General features: G+C 39.4%; 1 non-coding gene across 1 annotated transcript; it reads right to left on the bottom strand.

Annotated features, from left to right (window-relative positions):
• Nucleotides 1–5477: 5477 nt before the first annotated feature.
• LOC128070650 (U6 spliceosomal RNA) lies at nt 5478–5579 on the bottom strand. The gene has a single exon (XR_008201626.1). It is a non-coding gene; the product is annotated as a U6 spliceosomal RNA (small nuclear RNA).
• Nucleotides 5580–17319: the final 11740 nt, after the last annotated feature.

Here is a 17319-nt window from a genome sequence, read left to right as displayed (position 1 = left end):
TGAACTATGGAATGAGGTTCGTGACATTGTACAGGAGACAGGGATCAAGACAATCCCCACGGATTGACTTGTTAATTTAAAGGCTTATTGACTATGACAAAGCCTTTGATTGTGTGGATCACAATAAACTGTGGAAAATTTTGAAAGAGATGGGAATACCAGACCACCTCACCTGCCTCTTGAGAAATCTGTATGCAGGTCAGGAAGCAGCAGTTAGAACTGGACATGGAACAACAGACTGGTTCCACATAGGAAAGGAGTACGTCAAGGCTGTATATTGTCATCCTGCTTATTTAACTTATATGCAGAATACATCATGAGAAATGCCGGACTGGAAGAAACACAAGCTGGAATCAAGATTGCCGGGAGAAATATCAATAACCTCAGATATGCAGATGACACCACCCTTATGGTAGAAAGTGAAGAGGAACTGAAAAGCCTCTTGATGAAAGTGAAAGAGGAGAGTGAAAAAGTTGGCTTAAAGCTCAACATTCAGAAAACGAAGATCATGATATCTGGTCCCATCACTTCATGGGAAATAGACCGGGAAACAGTGTAAACAGTGTCAGACTTTATTTTGGGGGGTTCCAAAATCACTGCAGATGGTGACTGCAGCCATGAAATTAAAAGACAGTTACTCCTTGGAAGAAAAGTTATGACCAACTTAGATAGCATATTCAAGAGCAGAGACATTACTTTGCCGACTAAGGTCCGTCTAGTCAAGGCTATGGTTTTTCCAGTAGTCATGTATGGAAGTGAGAGTTGGACTGTGAGAAGGCTGAGGGCCAAAAAATTGATGCTTTTGAACTGTGGTTTTGGAGAAGATTGTTGAGAATCCCTTGGACTGCAAGGAGATCCAACCAGTCCATTCTGAAGGAGATCAGCCCTGGGATTTCTTTGGAAGGAACGATGCCAAAGCTAAAACTCCAGTACTTTGGCCACCTCATGTGAAGAGTTGACTCATTGGAAAAGATTCTGATGCTGGGAGGGATTGAAGGCAGAAGGAGAAGGGGACGACAGAGAATGAGATGGCTGGATGGCATCACTGACTCGATGGATGTGAGTCTGAGCGAACTCTGGGAGTTGGTGATGGACAGTGAGGCCTGGCATACTGCAGTTCACGGGGTCGCAAAGAGCCGGACACGACTGAGGGACTGAACTGAACTGAACTATCTGGAGCTATTTTTAAACCCCAGCTTTCCAAGGCCTCAATCAATTCAGATAAAATTTGCTGTAACATGGTTCTGTCCTTATGAGCTTTGAAAATATTTTCTATATAATGTTTCAAATATTGATCTTCATACTTTCTTCTAATATTTTGCACAGCTTGGTCTACAAATTTCTGACACAACATGGGGTTATTTTTCATTGCTTTAGGCAAAACCTTCCATTGAAACCGTCTATCAGTTCAGTTCATTTCAGTCGCTCTGTAGTGTCTGACTCTTTGCGACCCCATGAATCGCGGCACGCCAGGCCTCCCTGTCCATCACCAACTCCCGGAGTTCACTCAGAGTTGCGTCCATCGAGTCAGTGATGCCATCCAGCCATCTCATCCTCTGTCGTCCCCTTCTCCTCCTACCCCAATCCCTCCCAGCATCAGAGTCTTTTCCAATGAGTCAACTCTTCGCATGAGGTGGCCAAAGTACTGGAGCTTCAGCTTTAGCATCGTTCCTTCCAAAGAAATCCCAGGGGTGATCTCCTTCAGAATGGACTGGTTGGATCTCCTTGCAGTCCAAGGGACTCTCAAGAGTCTTCTTCAACACCTCAGTACAAAAGCATCAATTCTTCGGTGCTCAGCCTTCTTCACAGTCCAACTCTCACATCCATACATGACTACTGGAAAAACCATGGCCTTGACTAGATGGACCTTAGTCGGCAAAGTAATGTCTCTGCTTTTGAATATGCTATCAAGGTAGGTCATAACTTTTCTTCCAAGGAGTAAGCGTCTTTTAATTTCATGGCTGCAGTCACCATCTGCAGTGATATTGGAGCCCCCCCAAAAATAAAGTCTGACACTGTTTCCACTGTTTCCCCATCTATTTCCCATGAGTTGATGGGACCGAATGCCATGATCTTTGTTTTCTGAATATTGAGCTTCTATAGGGCTGTTCAAAATAACTGAAGTGACACTGAAGGCAAACCGCTTAGAGTCTTGGATGGCCAGGGGAATGGTAAAGAATCAATCCTGTAGAGCTATAACTATCACATTATTTTGAAAAGGCACAGTCACTCAGTAAGGGAGGCCCGGCTGGAGTGCCCCCATGTCTTCCACTGTTGCGTTTATAGCTCTCAAATCTTGCAACAATCTGCATTTTCCTAATTTTTTCTTAATAACAAAAATAAGATTATTCCACCGGCTATTAGAAGGTTCTATATGGCCGGCTGCAAGTTGTTCCATAACTAAATCCTCAGCTGCCTGTAACTTTTCGGCTGTTAAAGGCCATTGCTCCATCCATACTGGATCATCAAATTTCCAGGTAATAGGGTCTGCAGCAAGAGCAACAGCGTCTAGGATCAATTTGAATATCCCAGACTCTCTCTATTCTTGTTGGGAACCACCTTTAATGGCAAAACAATTGCCTGCTGATCTTTACCAAGCGCCTTATCAGGATTATACCTCATTGGCCGCATTTGATTAGTAACCTTTTCATCTGGGCTATATAAAAGCATTCCCATCTGAGATAATATATCCCTCCCCAACAAGGAAAAAGGTAGTGAAGGAACCACATATGGGCAAAAAGTGCCTTGCGCCCCCTTCTCATCTGACCATGCCAAAATTTGTGAGCTCTTAGCAACCGAGGGCACTGACCCTACTCCTACCAGGCCGGCACTGGTCAAGCGTGTCGGCCAGGACGAGTGCCAGTCTTTTCTGGCAATGCAAGAGACGTCTGCTCCAATATCTAACAGTCCTGCAATTTTATTTTCTTGAATTAAAAGATCTTTTAAAGTCCTAGAAGCTGTAATTTCCTGCACCCAAAAAGCTAGATCACTAGATCCAAATCCTCTGGGACACCTAGCTTGAGAAGTCAAGGTTTTTCCTGTCTGATAATAAGGTAAAAGCAAAAGCTGTGCTATTCTTTGACCTGTATTAATTTGCACAGTTTTGGTAGGCAGCGAGATCAAAACTTTAATTTCCCCAGTATAATCAGAGTCTACTACATCAGGCACCACCGAAATTCCTTGAAAAGAAAGCGAGCTACACCCCAGCACAAGTCGTACAATGCCCTCAGGTAGGGGGCCTACCACTTTCATTGGAATCGGAGTAACTGGCACGCCAGGGGGTTAATATTGCTGCAGTGGTGGAACTGAGGTCCAGTCCTACACTACCTGGGGTTGCTGCCCCTATTGTTGTCTGAGGCCAGGGCTACCCCTGCTGCCCATTTCCCTTAAACTGGGAAAAATTACTTCCCTGTACTTGGGGGGTGAGCATAGTCCTATCCTTTTGAAATTTAGATCTGCAGTCCTTTGCCCAGTGATGTCCTTTCTGGCATCTGGGGCAAAGTGCCTTTGGGGGGTTGGTATTAGTTTGCATTGGCATGGCCCGTTGTCTCTGCCTGGCAGGACATTGCCAGAAAAAAGGCCCCATTTGGCCACAAGAGAAACACGTTTTTTTTTTTTTTTTTTTTTTTTTTTTTTTTTTGTAGAATTGTATCGGAGGTGGCGGTGGTCGCCTTAAATCAGAAAGTGGTGGATAAATTTTTAAAGGTTTGCATAGAGGGGGAGGGGGCTCACCAGGGCGCCCGGCCACAGCGTCCTGTAAGCCCTCTCCTTCCTCGGGAGGTAGAGCACAGTCTCCCTTCTTTTCTTTGTCAAAGGCAGAAAACATGATCTGCGCAGAAGGTGGAGACCCACCATCCACCGCTATAGCCTCCCCCATAGGCTATCTAACAGCCTCATGACGGGGGTCCAGGACATTTCTACTCATATTCCACAGAGAAAAGACATCTACAGGAACCTTTTCTGGCCCATGCAAAGTATAAAACAAACGTAGAAATTTAGACAGTCTCCCTGAGGTTACTTTAACGCCTCTATGGGCTAACATATGAAGTAATATTTCAATAAACATTTGTCTATCCTTAGATGCAGAGAAACCCATTCTTCTAGAGAATATTTTTATTGATTCTGTACCCTCCTCACCCTGCCTAAACTGCAGAGGGGAGCCGGCCACCCACAGGAACAATCCTAACCATCCCGCGTTACAATCTCAGTTACTTACTCTTTAGTGTCCCCTGTTCTGGGTGCCACTTGCCAGAGTCCAACTCCAGCAGCCAGGGATTCAACCTGAAGAGGTGAACGGTGTCAGCGAATGAGACTGCCTCTCAATTTTCTTTGGACTGCCTGTTTATTCCAAGTTTAAGATTCTCTTTTATACTTTTACAAAAGCATTTAAATACGTTCCTTCCAGCAGTGCAAAAGGGTCCCCTTTTCTCACACTCTCTCCAGTATTTATTGTTTTTAGATTTTTTGATGATGGCTGTTCTGATTAGTGTGAGATGATACTTCATTGTAGTTTTGATTTTCATTTCTCTAGTATTTAGTGATGTTGAACAGCTTTTTATGTGCTTTTTGGCCAAAGGTATGTATTCTTTGAAAAAAATGTCTATTTAGATCTTCTTATTTTTATTGAGCTGTTTGCTTCTTTGATATTGAGCTACATAAGCTGTTTGTATATTTTAAAGATTAAATCGTTGTTTGTTGCTTCATTTGCAAATATTCTTTCATTCTCTGGGTTGTCTTTTTGTTTCGTTTATTGTTTCTTTTGCTGTGCAGAAGCTTTTAAGTTTAGTTGTGCTGTGCTTAGTTGCTCAGTTGTGTCCGACTCTTAACCATCTGAGCCACCAGGGAAGCCCTAAGTCTAGTCCCATTTTTACATGTTTATTTTTACTTTCATTACTCTAGGAGGAAGATCAAAAAAGATCCTGCTGTGATGTTTGTCAAAGAGTGTTCTGCCTATGTTTAACTCTAAAAGTTTTAGAGTGTCCAGCCTTATATTTAGGTTTTGAATCCATTTCTAATTTATTTTTGTGTATGGTATTAGGGAGTCTTGTTTCATCCTTTTACATATGGCTGTCATGTTTTATAGTGCACATTATTGGAGATACTGTTTTTTCTTCACCATGTATTCTTGCCTCCTTTGTCACAGATTAGGTAACTATAGGTGTGTGGGTTTATCTCTGTGCTTTCTATCATATTGTATTGATCTGTATGTCCATTTTGTGCCAGGACTATACTGTATTGATTACTGTAGATTTGTACTAACTATAGTCTGAAGTCATGGAGCCTGATTTCCCCAGTTCTGTTTTTTCTTTCTCAAGATTGCTTTGGCTATTCCTGGTCTTTTGTGTTTCCATACAAACTGTAAATTTGTAAATTCTAATTCTCTATAAAATGTCATTGGTAATTTGATTTGGATTGCACTGAACCTGTATATTACTCTGGATTGTATAGTCATTTTGACAATACTGATTCTTCAAATCAAAAATACTGAATGCTTCATAAATTTGCATGTCATTCTTGCACAGGGCCTATGCTAATCTATATTGTTCCAATTTTGGTATATGTGATGCCACAGTGAGCACCCTATGATGATCTTGATGTGATATCTGTCAGGGTCCAGCCCCGGTGGATCCAGGGTGAACCACAGGTGGGGATGGAGTCAGCGTCTTTGGAAAAATACATACTTAATCACAGATATAGAGAGAGATTAGAAATGGATAGTGTAGTAGGAAGATTAGTGGAGAAAAAGAGGCTGAATAACTTGGATTATGTGGAATAGCATCCATGCTCCAGATGGGAATTCAGCCAGAAAAACGGGAGCAAGAAAGAAGCGACATGGGGGAATCAGTCTTTCTGGAAACTGATCCGATTTCTTTATTTTTGTGTTTGCTTATATACCTTTTGTTACACATAGGGATGAATATAGAGTTACGTGGGAGTCAGCAGTCCTGACCTTTATCAAAATCAGGTAGTTCACATAAATGTATAAAAAAGGTACATCATCTTCTGGCCATGAGTGAGACCTGCTGACATTTTATGATCCTTTCTTTCTGATAACCAAAAAATTTATTTCTTCCAAGGGTGTTTTTTCTTAAACCAGGCACCACCCTCCAAATAAAGTTACATTCCCATAGATTGAGGGTGTAGTGAGTTACAATCAAGAAAGGAATTTATTTAACCCAAGGTTAACATGATTAGTTTTAAAGGTTAATACTTATTTCTCCTATATGCTTAAAGGTTAATACTTATTTCTTCCTATATGCTAGTTATATTCATTATAAGGGTAGGGAACATGGAGATTTAGCAGCAAACATCAGCCCAACAAATGAAAATCCTTTCACCAATGTTCCCCTTAAGATCTATTTAGTCTTAAGATATGATAAAGTTACATTTTTACATAGCAAGGACACAGTGATTTATAACAAAGTACAGTGATCTATTACAAAAGAGAAAATCCATTAACTCAAAAAGTCTAGTATTGCTAACATCAAACTACTATATTTCCTTTGCTATATTCCAAATACATTGATTAATAAATTCCCAGGTGCCTAAGGATATGGAGGCCTGGCGGCAATCATTGACTCAACAAGAAGAAAAAGTCCTATGCTAATTAAGACTCTCAAAATACTCAAAAACTCTCTGTGCTGTTTATGGTTAACAGGTAGTACACAATCATGTGCGTAGTGGCAGGAGTATGGATAATCCTGTCACACAAGCTAGTCTGTCAGCAGAGAGGTTTGACCTGAGACATCCTTCTCCCACCCAGAGCAGGGAATTAGCAGCAATTATTGACACAACAAATGAAAAACCCTTCACCAATATAATTCCTAACCAACCCACTATACTAATAATTTCTAACTCCCCAAAAGAATTTGCCTTTAGTAAGTCTAAAACATCTCATGCCTCTCAGATTGGGAGGCTGTAAACAATCACATGTGGCCGGACGAACCTATACAGGTGGGCTAGATAACCTTCAGAGGAGTCTGTAAGCTGAAACACTCTTGTCATGCCCAGGAATTTTTATTGCCTTGGAGCTGCACATTTACTCCTTCTCTGAGAGAAACGGTTATGGGGAAGAGCCCCCCATAAAGTCAGAGGTGTAGGTGAGAGCATAAAACAGACTCTGGTTTTGGGGTAGATGCTCAGGAACAGGGGGTTTCCTGAGGCTTGATCACGCCTTTGCATATGCCAAGCCTCCTTCCTTAGACCTTTGCCATGGGCGGAGTTCCTCACGCTGGCTCCCGGCAGATATCCTTGTGTGGGAGTGCCCCTATACAGTCTGTTCACAGTTTCTTTGGTGGGAAAGCTGGATCTGAAGTGAACATGGGTCATATCTTTCCCTGGGTGTGCTGCCAGTTGGTGAGAGGTGAGGCTGGAGATGGAACAGCTAGAATCATGGTCAAGTTTGACCTGGGGCACCTCTTCTGTGCAGTGGCCAACACCATCCTATTGGTAGAGGGGTTGGATTCTATGTTCCTGGAGCATAAGCCCTGAGCTTTTGGCCCATGCTGGCTCTGTTCTTTCTAAATGTGTGCCCTCCACCTCCCAGCATCATCACCCTCACTCCAAAGGGGAGCAGTGCTGAAGTAAGAGGGTCTGATACAGGTACTTGGCATGGAATGAGCATGGGTTGTAGTGGCCCTGGCACCAGATATCCAATCTACTCCCAAGATAAGCACCAGAAATGATTGGTTGCCCCTGCCCTGTTCATATGCCTTTCTGAGTCTGAGCCACTTGTTTCTTCACAATTGTGCACTCCTCTCAGCCACTATATTCCTTCACCATTGAGCAGGAGGAGCCAGACCTGGCATGTAGCTCAAGCTGGGGCACATACCAGGGCAGTGGGGAAGAGTCAGCCATGATCCTGGCCAATTTCAATCTTCTTACTCTCCCTTATTTTGGGATTATACAAATGTGTATATACCTTTTATGAGTGGTGTCTAGGTTTCTTACAGTCCTGCTCTCAGTCCCACTTGTTTTCAAATTAAGGAGATTTGTACTATCAGTGTTCAACTCAAGGACTGGGGTGCTTAATATGAGGCTCAAACTTCTTATTCCCCAGAGAGAATCTTTAAGCCTGTATAATCACTTTCCTCTTCTGTGTCCCCTCCAAGAGGTTCAGGCCCCAAATTTATTGCTTGTCTTCCCTTCCTTCCAAAGTCAGTGTAAATCTTACTTAGAAACTGCTACAGAAAATAGTCTTTCTCTCAGTCTCCAGTTTTTTTCAGTGAAAATTCCTTCATATGTGGATGTATTTTTGATGCTTTCATTGAAGGGAGGTGAATTCTATGTCCTCCTATTCCACCTTCTTGACCTCTCAAGACTGTAGATTTTAAGGGTGATGGTGAGTATTCAGAGAAAGTCAAGTAGAGGACTAACATTATTGGGACAGCTTGTTTAAACAATTATCTGCTTAATGTTTAGAGAACTAATTGAATTGGGAAAACGAAAGTCAAGACGACTAGTCAGGCAACATCTTGCAGAAGTCCAGGAAAAAAATCATGGTAATTTCTATATGGTGATGGAAAAAGTTAGAAGGGATACGATCCTGGATATATTTTGAAGGTAGAACCATCTGGATTTGAGGATGGACTAGATATGGATTGAGAGAAAAGGAGAAGTTCAAAGTTGTTGCCTTCAGCAACTAATGAATGGCAGTGTTGCATACCAACATGAAGAAGAATGAGAGGAGCATTTTGGAGAGTATATATGAATTAGTGCAATTCTGGACAATGAACTGGACAAACAAAGCATGTTCCTTTTCAGATTTCCTCAGTTGCCTCATTTCTGTCTTATGATGGGTAACTGTACTGCATCAAGTTGCTACTTACTCTTCCATGTCTATATTTAAATGAAATTTCACACCAGGTAGTGTGGGGTCTGTCTTCCTGAGTATAGTGACAAATTTATTATGCATTGCCCAGGATTGAACAAGCAGGACTATCAGTGCTAAAACTCTGTCAGTCCCCAGTGAACTAGAATGCTATTTTATCCTTAAGTAACTACCAAGGAGTCAGATGATATACCATATGTTTGGGGAATTAACTGTTTATCAAATGGACTTTGACTAATGAGAAATGAGAGACAGATGATGTTGTAGGCTGAGTTTTCTGGATACAAATACTTACATTGATATTGTTCAGATTCTAAGTAATGGCCAACTCTTGTCTTGAGACCCCATGTACTGCAGCACACCAAGATTTGTTGTCACACTTCACTATCTCCTGGTGTTTGCTCAAACTCATTTCTCTTGAGTTGATGATGCCATCTAAATATCTTATCCTCTGTTCTCCCCTTCTCCTGCCCTCAATCTTTCCCAAGATCAGGGTCTTTTCCAATGAGTCGGGTCTTCATATTAGGTGGCCAAAGTATTGGAGTTTCAGCTTCAGCATCAGTCCTTCCAATGAATAGTCAAGGTTTATTTCTTATAGGATTGACTGGTTTTATCTCCTTGCTGTACAAAGGACTCTCAAGAGTCTTCTCTAGCATCACAATTTGAAAGCATCAATTCTTTAGCACTCAGCCTTCCTTATGGTCCAACTCTCACATCTGTACATGACTACTGGAAAAACCATAGCTTTGACTATATGGACAGAAAATAAAATATTTCATTACTTCTATTTTCCCCTTCTATTTTAAGTGATGGGAATGGATGCCATGATCTTAGTTCTTTTAATGTTTACTTTCAAGCCAGCTTTTTCAATCTCCCCTTTCAACTTCATCAAAAGGTTCTTTAGTTCCTCTTTACTTTCTGTCATTAGAATGGCATCATCTGCATATCTGAGGTTGTTAATATTTCTCCCAGCAATCTTGATTCCAGCTTGTGCTTCATCCAGCCCAGTATTTTGCATGACGTGCTCTGCACAAAAGTTAAATAAGCATGATGACAATATACAGCTTTGACATACTCTTTTCCCAATTTTGAACCAGTCCATTGTTCCATGTTGGGTTCTAACTGTTGCTTCTTGACCTTCATTCAGGACACAGGTAAGGTAGTCCGATATTCTTGTCTTTTTAAAAAATTTCCACAGTTTATTGTGATCCACACAATCAAAGGCTTTATTGTAGTCAATGAAGCAGAAGTAGTTCTGACAAAACGTGGTCCACTGGAGAAGGGAATGGCAAACCACCCCAGTATTCTTGCCTTGAGAACCCAATGAACAGTATGAAAAAGCATAAGGTATGACACCAGAAGATGAGTTCCCTAGGTTGGTAGGTGTCCAATATGCAACTGGGGAAGAACAGAGAAATAGCTCCAGAAAAAATGAGAAGGCTGGGCCAAAGCTGAAATGACACTCAGTTGTGGATATGTCTAGTGGAGAAAGTAAAGTTCAGTGCTGTAAAGAGCAATATTTTATAAGAACCTCGGATGTTAGGTCCATGAAGCAAGGTAACTTGAAAGTAGTTAAATAGAAAATGGCAAGAGTGAACGTCACCATTTTGGAATCACTGAACTAAAACAGACGAACTTAATTCAGATGATACTTATATCTACTACTGTGGGAAAGAATCCCTTTGAAGAAATAGATTAGCCCTGATAATCAGAAAAGAGTCTGAAATATAGTACTTGGTGCAATCTCAAAATTGACGGAATTATATGAGTTCATTTCCATGGAAAACCATTCAACATCACAGTAATCCAATTCTATGCCCCAATCACTAGTGCTGAAGAAGCTGAAGTTGATCAGTTCTATGAAGACCTCCAAGACCTTCTAGAACAAATACAAAAAAGATGCCCTTTGCATTATAGGGAACTGGAAAACAAAAGTAGGAAGTCAAGATATACCTGAAGTAACAGGCAAGTTTGGCCTTGGAGTACAAAATGAAGCAGGGCAAAGGCTAATAGACTTTTGCCTAGATAACACACTGGTCATAGCAAACACCCTCTTTCAACAACACAAGAGACAACTACACATGGACATCACCAGATGGTCAATACTGAAATCAGATTGGTTATGTACTTTGCAGCTGAAGATGAACAAGATTTATATAGTCAACAAAAACAAAGCCTGGATCTGGCTAAGGCTCAGATTATCAGCTCCTTTTTGCAAACTTCAGGCTTAAATTGGAGAAAATAGGAAACATCACTAGGTCATTCAGGTATGACCTAAATCAAATCCCTTATGATCATACAGCAGAGGTAAGGAACAGATTCAAGAGATTGTATCTGGTAGATAGAGTGCCTGAAGAACTATGGACAGAGGTTCATAACATTGTACAGGAGGCAGTGACCTAAAACCTCTCAAAGAAAAAGAAATGCAAGAATAACAAAGTGGTTGTCTGAGGAGGCCTTAAAAATAACTGGGGAAAGAAGAGAAGCAAAAGGCAAAGGAGAAAGAGAAAGATACATCTTGTTGAATGCAGATTTCCTGAGAATCACAAGGAGAAATCAGAAAGCTTTCCTAAGTGAATAATGGAAATAATGAGAGGAAAACAATGTAATTCTAGAGACTAAAGACTTCTTCAAGAAAACGATCTTCTCAGTGTACCAGCCCCAAGCATCCAGTATCGTGCAATTAAAATAAATAAATTTATATTAAAAAAACTGGAGATATCAAGGGAACATTTCATGCAAAGATGGGCACAATAAAGGGCAGAAACAGTAAGGACCTAACAGAAGCAGAAAAGATTAAGAAGAGGTGGCAAGAATACACAGAAGAACTTAAAAAAAAAAAAAAAAAAAAAAGATCTTACTGACCTGGGTAACTAAGATGGTGTGATCATTCCCCTAGAGCCAGACATCCTGGAGTGTGAATTTAAGTGGGCTTTAGGAAGAATTACTACAAGGAAAAAAGCTAGTGGAGATGGTGGAGTCCCATCTGAGCTATGTTAAATTCTAAGAGATTATGCTGTTAAAGTGTGACAGTCAACAGGTCAGCAAAGTTAGAAAACAGCAGTGGCCACAGGACTGAAAAAGATCAGTTTTCATTCCAATCTCAAAGAATACCAATGCCAAATAATGTTCAAACTACCATATAAGTATGCTCATTTCATATGCTAGCAAGGTTATGCTCAAAATCCTTCAAGCTAGAAGAATTGAGAACTTCCTGGATTTACAACCTGGATTTAGAAAAAGCAGAGGAACCAGAGATCAAATTTCAAACCTCTGTTGGAACATAGAAATACTTACATTAGCATGTTGTGTATTTATTGTGGGTTACTACTTGTATGGAAGGATACAGAAGTAAGTTGAGATAGAGGGAGGATTGCAACTGTGAGAAACACTCAACAAAACTGACTAACCCTATGGTTGGGCATGTAAAGCCCATTAGAAATGTCCTGAAATAGACCAATATGGCCTAACTTTTCTACCTATGTAATCCACTTTTGGTTGTGAGCTGCCCCACGAAATGTGTGCTGTTGGATTGGATGGCTCTCTGAAGGAGGTGATAGCTGGAGTCTGCAGATGGTCAACAAATCCTTTCTTGAATGCAGTTATGCATAAGCACATGTTCATGCCCCCTACAAAAAGGACTTGGCAGGTAAATCTCTGTCTTTATTTCCACTGTGGATTGCTCTGAGTTATGATCTTGCAAACCTTGAGATGTCTGTGTATTGAGTGAACATAATTGATGAATCTAAACTGCATTTCATTATCCTTTTACTCCTTGCATTTACTAAACTGGATTTGTCCTCCCAAATGATGCCATCATACTGATTTTTACTTCAGACTTTGATACCTAGAAGACTTAGCCAGTAGTGTTAAATATGAGAGGCCTTTTAGAAATCTAACAGGAGATATCAAATAGGCATCCAGAAGGTCAGAGCTGCAGTTATGCATTTCTGAGTCATAAACGCCATTTAAAACCATGAGAGTGAGTGAAATGACCTGGAAAGTGTGTATAGATAGAGAAGAGAACAACACTGATTTCAGAGTTAAATTGTCAATAAATTGAAGCTATACATAATACAAATATATTTCCTTAAACATGAGCATTTAAAAGCAAAGGAAATATTCTCAGTTACCACTAAGCATTGCAGTTTAAATGACATTAATTTTGTTATTCATATAGTAAAGCAAGATTTAGCATTATCTGGGAGAAGGGGATAGGGAGAAATATGAAATGAGAGAAAGAAAGGGAACATTGTCTCCAAGGGATCAGTCTGTTACAATGTTCTTGAGTCTGAAATCAAGAAATATAAAACTAAATTAGAAAAAATACTCCATCAATAGTATAATTGCAGTATTATGCTTCCTATACCCAAGAGGCATTTTTTGCCACCTGTATACTGTTTGCTTTGCTGGAGAATAGTGTCTGAGATCACAGAAGACCTCAGAGATTACAGAGTCAAATTTGTAGCCTTGAGTTCCAAAAACAGACTCTTATAGTACAAGGGGGATAAAAAGGTCTTGAAAGTTAAGATTTTTCTTCTATAAGAGCTCTCTTTTTGGAATGCAAAAATTAAACTCTGAAGGAAGCTACTTATAATTCCTATATCATACAATAAATGTTAAGAAGTAGATGATGAGACATGTAATGCAATCTAGGGAGAGGATTGGAATTGATAGATTTTTAAATTTCCATGAGAAGAATTCTGATAACTAGTAATTTTACTTCAGAGTGATTAAATTAAAATTTTATAAATAAAAAATTGAGGGCTTGGAAAATCAGCATATACAATTTAATGTTGCTTTATGCATTCATCATTTATTTTTCTGTTTGTAAAAGTATTACAAGATCATTTTACATGTAACAGTATTTTGGCTTGGTAATATGTGATGATATGTGTAGCCTCTATTCCAAATTTCCTTGTGCATTTTGCTTTTGGCAACTGTGAAGCGGGGATGATTGCTTCCCACACATGTCTGTCTGTAACTGATATTTACAAGGGGTCCTCTGAAAGAAAATTAATTAGGACCCCAATTATTTTTCTTTGAAACTGAGAGTCATTAAAAAACATATAGGTGAGTGGTATGAGAACAGAGGACATGAAATATGATGGGAGCCCATGAGAGACACTTAAAAATAAGTGAGAAGGAAATCTGACTACTGATCTAAGCTTAACACAAGGAGCTGGAAGGCAGCAGGCAGGAGTAACTGATTCTGCATGTTCTGTGCAAATCATATAACTTTGTAACTCAGCCATTATGGTTGTGATTCTACTTTGAGTTAACGATGGATTTAAGTTGATAATATCTTATTTAGGTTTTTACATGATACATATTCGTAGTGAAGATTGATCCTTGGTTTTCTTTTCTTACTTTCTTTTTATTTGGATTTTATTTGAAAAGTTTGAATATCAAGATTGTGCTACTAAATTTTACATTGTTTCATATGCTTCATAATACTTTGAGTGGTATAATATTTTCATTGGAGATATAACACATCTTACACTTTAAATAATCTAAGTTAGGAAACATTTGGGAAGTTGGAGATGGTGATCATTCTTTTGTTCTCGATAGTTATTAAACATTCAGGTTTCTACATATTTAGGGCCTTTGGTTTATTTCATTAAAACTTGCTAATATGTTAACATTATCTTTCATGTATCATTCCTATGTTTTTGTAGTTTTATTCTTTTTCTCAAGTTACATGATCATGTTTAATCTTTGCTTTTCTTGATTTCATGTTTTCACTATGCTTTTTAAAGACCAAACTATTATACTTTCTCTGTTTCCTACTTTATTTTTTCTTTTGCTTTGTTAACCTCTTCCTTTTAACATTCCTCAGTTATTTATTAACAACAAGACTGAATTTTCATACAGAGTGCTTATTTGGTGTAGTCCCATCTGGGAAACATTGACAATGCTCTTCAGTTCCACTCCTTAGTAACTGCAGTTTATACTTTTTGACTGCTGAAAAATACTGCATCTTATAAATAATCCATCTTATAAGACTATTCATCTTATGAATAACAACACAAGAGAACAATACACATGGACATCACCAGATGGTCAATACTGAAATCAGACTGATTATATTATTTGCAGCCAAAGATGGAGAAACTCTATACAGTCAGCAAAAACAAGACTGGGAGCTAAATTGTGGGTCAGATTATGAACTCTTTATTGACAAATACAGACTTAAGTTTAAGAAAGTAGGGAAAACCACTAGACCATTCAGGCATGACCCAAATCAAATCCCTTGTGATTATACAGATTCAAGGGTTTAGATCTGATACACAGAGTACCTGAAGAAATATGGAAGGAGGATCGTGACATTGTACAAGAGACAGATAAAAACCATTCCCAAGAAAAATAAATGCAAAAAGGCAAAATGGTTGTCTGAGGAGGCCTTACAAATACAGCTGAGAAAAGAAGAGAAGCTAAAGGCAATGGAAAAAAGGAAAGATATACCCACTTGAGTACAGAGCTCCAAGAATAGCAAGGAGAGATAAGAAAACTTTCCTCAGTGATCAATGCAAGGAAATAGAGGAAAACAATAGACTAGGAAAGACTAGAGATATCTTGAAGAAAATAAGAGAAACCAAGGGAACACTTAATGAAAAGATGGACACAATAACGAAAAGAAATGGTATGGACCTAACAAAAGCTGAAGATATTAAGAAGAGATGACAAGAAGACAGAAGAACTATACAAAAAAAGATCTTCATGACCCAGAAAACCACAATTATGTGATCACTCACCTAGAGCCAGACATCCTGGGATGTGAAGCCAAGTGGGCCTTAGGAAGCATCACCATGAATAAAGCTAGTGGAGGTGATGGAATTCCAGTTGAGCTATTTAAAACCCAAAAAGATGATGCTGTTAAAATGCTGCACTCAATATGTCTGTCAATTTGGAAAACTCAGCTGTGACTACAGGACTGGAAAAGATCAGTTTTCATTCCAATTCCAAATAAAGGAAATTCCAAAGAATGTTCAGACAATCACACAATTGCACTCATCTCACAGGCTAACAAAGTAATGCTCAAAATTCTCCAGTACAGGCTTCAACAATACGTCAACTATGAACTTCCAGATGTTCAAGCTGGGTTTAGAAAAGGCAGAGGAATCAGAGATCGAACTGCCAACATCCAGTGGATCATTGAAAAAATCAGGAGAGTTCCAGAAAAACATCTATTTCTGCCTTATTTATAACACCAAAGCCTTTGACTATGTGGATCCCAACAAACTGGAAAATTCTTAAAGAGATGGGAATACCAGACTACCTGACCTGCCTCCTGAGAAATCTGTATGGCGGTCAAGAAGCAACAGTTAGAACCAAACATGGAACAACAGACTGGTTCCAAATTGGGAAAGGAGTACATCAAGGTTGTATATTGTCATCCTGTTTATTTAGTTTTTATGCAGAGTACCTCATGCAAAATGCTGGGCTGGTTGAAGCACAGGCTGCAATCAAGATTGCCAGGAGAAATAACAATAACCTCAGATACTCAGATGACACCGCCCTTATGGCAGAAAGCAAAGAACTAAAGAGCCTCTTGATGAAAGCGAAAGAGGGGAACGAAAACCTTGGCTTAAAACTCAACATTCAAAAAACTAATATCATGGCATCCAGTCCCATAACTTCATGGCAAATAGATGGGGAAACAATGGAAACAGTGACAGGCTTTATTTGGGGGAGGGGGCTACAAAATCACTTCAGATAATGACTGCAGCCATGAAATTAAAAGACACTTGTTCCTTGGAAGAAAAACTATGACCAACCTAGATAGCATATTAAAAAACAGAGACACTACTTTGCCAACAAATGTCTGTCTAGTCAAAACTATGGTTTTTGCAGTAGTTATGTATGGATGTGAGAATTGGACTATAAAGAAAGATGAGCGCCAAATAATTGATTCCTTTGAACTGTGGTTTTTGAGAAGACTCTTCAGTATTCCCTTGGACTGCAAGGAGATCAATCCAATCAATCCTAAAGGAAATCAGTCCTGAATGTTCATTATAAGGGCTGATGCTGAAGCTGAAACTCCAATACTTTGGCCACCTGATGTGAAAAACTCACTCCTTGGAAAAGACCCGGATGCTGGAAAATATTGAAAGCAGGAGGAGAAGGGGATGATAGCGGATGAGATGGTTGGATGGCATCACCAAGTCGATGGACATGAGTTTGAGCAAATTTTCTGTGTTGGTGATGGACAGGAAAGCCTGGAGTGGTGCACTCCATGGGTTTGCAGAGTCAGACACGACTGAGCAACTGAACTGAATGAATAGTCCCTGTTTACTTTCTCCCCATATGTTGTCATTCAAGTTGCTCCAGTTTTGTTTACTGTTGTTGATATTTCTGTTTTTATATGTCTTATGTTATACATTTACAAATATATATTTTGTACATGTAACTAATATAATGAAAATTATTTTCCAAAAAGGTTCTATCAAGAAAATGTTCTCCCACCAGAAATATATAGCCTATTGATT

The sequence above is a fragment of the Budorcas taxicolor genome, chromosome X (genome assembly GCF_023091745.1).
Source record: "Budorcas taxicolor isolate Tak-1 chromosome X, Takin1.1, whole genome shotgun sequence".
In the NCBI taxonomy this organism is placed as follows: Eukaryota; Metazoa; Chordata; class Mammalia; order Artiodactyla; family Bovidae; genus Budorcas; species Budorcas taxicolor.
Note: the sequence above shows the minus strand (reverse complement) of the source record. Positions and strands in the feature narration are given on the sequence as shown.